This window comes from Eptesicus fuscus, chromosome 17, assembly GCF_027574615.1.
Source record: "Eptesicus fuscus isolate TK198812 chromosome 17, DD_ASM_mEF_20220401, whole genome shotgun sequence".
Classification (NCBI taxonomy): Eukaryota; Metazoa; Chordata; class Mammalia; order Chiroptera; family Vespertilionidae; genus Eptesicus; species Eptesicus fuscus.
The window spans coordinates 22,658,483-22,665,515 of NC_072489.1; positions in this window are offsets into that span (position 1 = coordinate 22,658,483).

Here is a 7,033-nt window from a genome sequence, read left to right on the forward strand (position 1 = left end):
TTTAATATAGAGAATGCAGGCCAGAGTTTGTTCGTTCTAGAGCTATTAAATGACAACTTTATCAACATTTTCTTAGCATTTACAACACACTCAGTTGTCAATTTTCTTCACATTCAACAAGCGTATTTTCATTTTATTATGAAATACAAACTATCAAATAATAAACTGTCATACATTTTAAAGAATTATTTTGAAAAATATTTGATACAGGATATAATTTTTAATAATTCTTTTAAAAGGGCGGGGCATAAAGAGAACAGCCAAAACTAGATTTTTATTAGGCCAGATATTGTGGCTTGGAAACTATTGAGGAAATGAATTTATTTAGAGAAGAGATAGTATAATTAATTAGTGCATTAACACGAAGAGCAGTAGGTTCCTGAATAAAGGGTTATTTCTCTTGCCATTTGAAAAACTTGCTTAGGGCTTTATTTTTGAGGCAAATGGAAAACAGGATTTAACTCCATGGCTTCCATCAACATGAATGGAATCCATTCATCTACCTTCCCATGCTCTGTTCAGAAATTTACACATTAAGGCTTATATTTACAATTCTAGTTATGTGCTATGAGCTTGCCTTGGGGGGAAGCAGATGTCAAATAAATTCACTAACTCTGATTATTATTAAAATAATTTCCATGAAAATTTGATGTATTTGTTTCTTATTCATATTATATATTTTAAGAACATAGTTTCTTTTACTTAGACTTTATTCTTTAAGTGAAATGAGAGAAATATTGAGTAAAATTCTACTTTGGTTCTGTAACCTATAAAAAACTTCATTTCTTTATTATGACCTTTTCTTCTTTCTTTCCTTTGATTTAAACTGGCCTCATTCAGTACCCTGACTCACCTGCAGGACCACTCCTTAGTCATTGAGCTCTCAGGACAATGAGGTTTTGGTCGGCATCAAGTAATCTTGGGAACAAAGGCTAGGGTCTGTTGACCAGAGACTGGGTTTCAGTCAAACTAAAGATACATCTAGGCCTCAGCTGTGTTTTAGTTCTAGTCCCAGAAAAGCCATGGCTGACATCAGAACCAGATGCAATGATCAACTACCTCCTACCCTGCACTGACCAATCAGTAGAAATCAGGACCCTGACCATGATCCTAACTCCCTTAGTCACCACGATTAATGATTTTTTCTCTATCTGAGCCATCCCCCTAAAAGACATTGGAGAGCCAGGTCTTGAGCATTAGCCAACCTGTGACTCCAGGCATGGGCCACTTCCCAAAATTAAACCATTATTTTCTTTGTTGCAAGTTCATGTTCATGTCTTATTGGGCTTTGATGTGTGCAGGCAAATGGACCCTTTTAGTCTGATAACAGTTCTAATCCCCACTCCTCAGCCTCAAAAAGAAATACTACAAATCCTTGTAAGAGCCACTGTTTCTGTCATGTTCCTTGTATATGAGCATAATCAATGGACACAGATTGGGGGGGGGGGGGTAGTGAGGGCATGTGCTGGGGGTTGGGAGCAACCAGGGAGAGGTCAATGGGGGAAAAGGAGGCTTATGTAATACTTTAAATGATAAGGAATTTAAATTTTTTAAAAAAGAAATACTACTTCTTGCACTTAAAGAATTTTAAGTGTACAAAATTCAAAGTACTCTTAATTATAAGAAACTAGTAGCCCGTTTGCACGAAGATTCGTGCAATAGACCTTCATTCACCTGGCTGCCTGCACCAGTTTTCTGCCAGCACCAGGGACCCAGGCCTTGGCTGTGGCCACCGCCTTCTGCCTTCTTTCAGAGTCCGGGCTTGGCCCTGGGCGGTGGCCTTGGGCTCGGCTGCACCCAGCGTCCCTGCAACCTGATCGCAGGATCCGACCCCGAGGTTGGCTCCTGTGATCGGCACAGGCTCCCCGCTGGCGCCCAAGGCCGGGAAAGCCTCGGGCAGCTTTCCTGGCCTTGGGCTCCGCCACACCCCAACGTCCCTGCAACTGTTTCCTGGTGGGCGTGGTTGATGGGCGTGGCTTGGTTGGTGGGCGTGGCTTGGGTGTAGCGAAGGTGCGGTCAATTTGCATATTTGCCTATTATAAGGTAAGATGTTTGTCAGTAATATCTTTAAATATAAATATTTTTAATATATAAGAACAATTTTTCATTAAATATCTGAATTAATATCAAATCAGCATTATTTAAGTGAAATGAGAGTATTAAAAATTCCAAATTAAATATTATAAGTAGAAACCTTATAAGTGAAAAAACAGAAATCTATCTCTGTAAAATAATACATGGGATACCACTAAAATTGTGCCTCCTTCAGAATATTAATGCAGTTGGGATAAAGTAACCATGGTAGATTGTCACTATTGGTCGAATACCAATCCCCCTTCATGAGAAAGAATCACATCCACCCACTGCCATGTCTTTAGTAGTACCTCTTAAGGAAGTAGTACTGATTTTACCCAATTGATGTTAGGCTTAGCCACGTGATTTCCTTATCCATGAGCACATGTGACATACACAACGTCCAAGTAGAAGCATTAAGAGCCACTGTTTCTGTCATGTTCCTTGTACCTTTCCTATGTTACAAGATCAGATGTACAGCATCAAGGCTGCTCAATTTACAAATCAGATTGGCAACTAATCCCTAGAACCTTACATATTATATGGGTGAGAAATAGACGTTGCTATTTAGTATGACACAAAATATGAGGTTATTTGTTACTGGAGCATAACACAAAAAATAGTTACTGGTTCATCATAATTCTTTTAGGTAAGATTGCAATGGCATAAATCACTAAAATTTATATAAACCAGAGAAATCAATTTTTAATAGTATTAGTAATAATTTCCACCTATTGTCTACCCATATTTGTTTATCCTAGGATTTTTGGATAGAGAAAATATTTGATTGGCTACAATGGTAGTGAGATCAATAACCTTGATATTAATATGAAATAATGAAGAGGAAAGAATTGAGGGACAAGGAAATCGACATGAAAATACATTTAAAGGGAGGTGGAAGGGCACTGAGGTGAACCTCATTTACGTTAACACTTCACTTGGGGGGACTATATCAATAACAATCACAGCAAAATAACCATTTATGGACAGTTTTATATGTGTCAGATACTGTTACAATGACTTTACATATCTCTACTAAGCCACCCAACTATGGTCTCAGGTACGACATTATCACCACAATGTTATTAAGGCAAATATGAGAACAAAAAATTTAAATACATTTAATAAATGTTAAATTTTTATGCACTTAATAAATGTTAGAAAGTGCATTAAAATTGAATTGGTCTAAGACTCCAGAGGTGTTAACAATGAGGATAAATTTTTTACTCATAAATATCAGGGAGCAAAGTCCTTCAAATAATACTCTCTGGAATCATTTCAAGACATGAAGTTACTGAACTGTTTTCTCTGCTTTTCTGTACCTCTGTCTCTTATGTTCTATTTCATTTAAGGTGAATTACCAACACATTTTCACACAAAAAAATAAAAACCCACACACATTCATTTTTCTAATTCCCATAATTTAATTTCTTGATTGTGTCAAGAGGGGAAGCAGAAAGAGATAAGCTTAATAAGTAAATTACAGCTGTGCACTTAACCTTCAATCCCCAGCTGACTTCAAAGTACCTACTCTTTTTCTTATGAACTTTGAGTAACCTACTAGGTAGTGTTTAAATTAAGGATGCACACATGTTTCTCTATATTAAATCAGCCTGATTTCATATGGCAGGAAACCATATAAATGCATGCAGGCTGTTGGACACACAGACCACTGTGATTGCATAAAGAAAACTATGAGTAACTCCACTTTGCATAAACATTGTCTGAGACATACATCCTCATGCCATTTTCTTGAGCTTTTATAAACCCTTTAAAATGATATCTTGCAAGCTGCTGCCACTGTTTTCCAAATATTTGCTCAGTATTCCTGGAAGTTTGTGGTATTTTCTCTCACTTCCAGGTGCCTTATATAACTTCTGATATTTTCAAAAGCAAGAATCAGGTTTTGACTTTTATTCTACAATTTAGAAGTGAACTTTATGACTTTATTTCCTTTAAAGGCATTATTGCTTTGTCCAAATAGTTCCTGAATAATGACTGTGCATGATTTCACATGCTATCTGGATGCAGTATGATTATATCTCTACAGGTTGGCATATGTTTGCCTCAGTCAACAGCACTCTGTTTTGAACAAATGTCTCTGATTAGTATGAGAAACACTAGTCACAGACTACCAGGTGCAGGTGGGAAAAAAATAGAACATACATTTTCTCAATTGTACTTAAAACATGTTACATTTTCTCTTATTGTTCTCCTCTTAAATTTTACTAACTCATTGAATAGCATTTTTACAAGAGGAAAATATGTCCACAGATTTTAAATCTGGTAATGCCGCTGAGACACAATTTCACTCAGACTGCTTTACAGCGTGGCCCAATTTCAGACTGAGATGTTCTTCTTAAAAAATGCCACCTTCCAGCCTGGTTTACGTGCACACATGGATCAAAACTTTGCGTTAATTTTTCACACTCGTGTACATGAAAATTTTGGTGCAAATAAACCTAAAATATAAAATGGATGATTAAACTGTGCTTTAAGGACTATAAATACATATTTCAGTGTTCAAGGGCTCACCTAATTTAATTTAGTGGCTAGCCAGCTATTCATTGGTCAGAGAATTGTCTTAAAAGCCTTACCTTTCATCTTTTGCCCAGGACATCTCTATGCGAAGATACATCTTTGAACTTCAGGCAGTATATAGAGAAAGGTTTAGCTCCTACTTCCTCCTAAATATGATATCAAGGTCACTTAGAGGTCAATAGCTATGGCCTTTCCCTACCCCGGTTCTATCCTGGGAATGTATGCAGCCTTCCACATATATGTAGCCTTCTAGAGCTCTAGGAATATGTCAAAGCTACTGAAAGTCCCCTGGGCCCCATCTGGCTCATTACTGCTTTCTTTCAATGTGTTTGGTATAGTGCTGGGCTCTTGTTTACCACAACTGAAGTCACAGCCTTAGATGGCTGTGACACTGCAAGGTGATTGCTATAGTTTCAGTAATGCCCCAGAGATAGGCCTTTCCCCCTCCCCCCACACACACCCCCCACCCCCACCCACTGAGATCAGCTCTGAGTCATGTCAAATACCACCTTGGCAATGGAGCTTGGTGGGAATATTCACTGTTACTAGGTGGGTCTTATAACTGAGGTCCAAACGAGGTTTGTACGCTGTACTGGCGATGAGACTGCTAGTTTTTCAGAGCTGCTGCACCACGGAGATGGGGTAGGAGGGAACTTGAAAGGGAATGGGGACAGACCCAAGTTGAAATGCCACAGACAATGCTGTCTTCCACAGGTTCAGATTTTCAGTTTGTTTTATTCCATTGGTTAATTTCCAGAGATCTGAAGTTGTTAACTTTGGTGTGTGTGTGTGTTTGTTGTTGTTGTTGTTGTTGTTTTTGCCAGTATTTTGGTTATTCTTCTGGGAGAACACTTCATTCAGGTGTTCCCACTGCCATTCTGAAAGTCAGTCTCTCTGTTGTGCTTTTTAAAATGTTTCTGCTCAACATTGGTACATGGTACGGAAGGGAGGTAATGTATTTCTATGCTTTGTTTTCCATAGCATCTAAAATCCGTGTATCTTTTTGCTTCTGTTAGAAAGAAAGCAGAATAAAATACACTATTTAAACCTACAAAGAAAAACTTTGGCATCTTTTACTCTGTTTTCAAATTTTAAGTTGTTTATGAAACAAAACTGAAGGCTATAAAAGTTGAATTATTAGAGGTTAGAAATATTTTATTATTCAAAGTCCTAATTTTTTTTTTCCTATGCAAATGTATAGAGTGTTTTTTCCAGTCTTTCTGAATTTCTTGGGTTAATTCTTACACTCCAGGAATAAATTAATCCTTCTTGCTATATACATAAGACTGCAAATGCAGACCTTGATAATAAGTGCTCAATCTAACACCAAACAATGTGAGACAAGAGAAAAGAGATAGGTATTCAATAAAGGGTCATTTAAACTTAGGGAATGTGAGAAAATAAAGCTTCCTAGAAATTCAATAGAGGCTACACTTAAATTTGGTGTGGGAAGCTCTCTGAGAATTATAATTGAAAATTAATGTCACCTGAATGTTAAGTACACATTATTGCATCACTTATGCAGACTTAAGAATACTTAAACTAAGAGTAAAAAATTATATGTAGTTATGATCCCATATTGTGGTTTCAGTAATTAACATTTTTCTCTATGTATAATGTATTCAGGTAAATATTTCCGTGTTTATAGAAATCACAGTTCATTTTATTTTCTCAATTAGTGGCAGATAGATAACCAAATTAAGTAAACACCTCAAAATTACTTGAAAGAGCATAAGACTTTATTCATTTTAAAAAATATGTTTTTGTTCATTTCAGAGAGAGGAAAGGAGAGGGAGAGATAGAAACATCAATGATGAGAGAGAATCATCGATTGGCTGCCTCCTGCATGTCCCCTACCAGAGATAGAGCCTGCAACCTGGGGAATGTGCCCTGACGGGAATTTAACCCTGACCTCCTGGTTCATGGTTCGATGCTCAACCACTGACCACACAGCCAGGCAAACTTTATTCAGTTTGACTAACATTTTTGGGGGATACTAAACAAAATTTCATAATTACATTACTTAGTCATTAGATTGGTGTTAAGCATTTTTATAAAAGATAACAAAGAAGATATATATATATATATATATATATATATATATATATATATATGTGTGTGTGTGTATATATATATATATATAGTGTTTCTTTTAGTGCATCCTTTCAAGAGATACATGATGATGCCAGGTTCTGTAATAGGGGAGGTTAACTTTGATCTCTTGGTGTAGGTGGTGTTTACTAGGATTCTCCACAATAAAGTTACAATTTTCCTTTGTATTTAATAAATATTTTATGGGGAGATACTTTAAAGACAATGCAAATATCCTGTTTTCATCCTATCCCAACTCACTAATCATAGGTTTTACCCACCATTTTTGCCTGGAAAAATTTTATTGGAGTTATTGTTTAATGGTGGT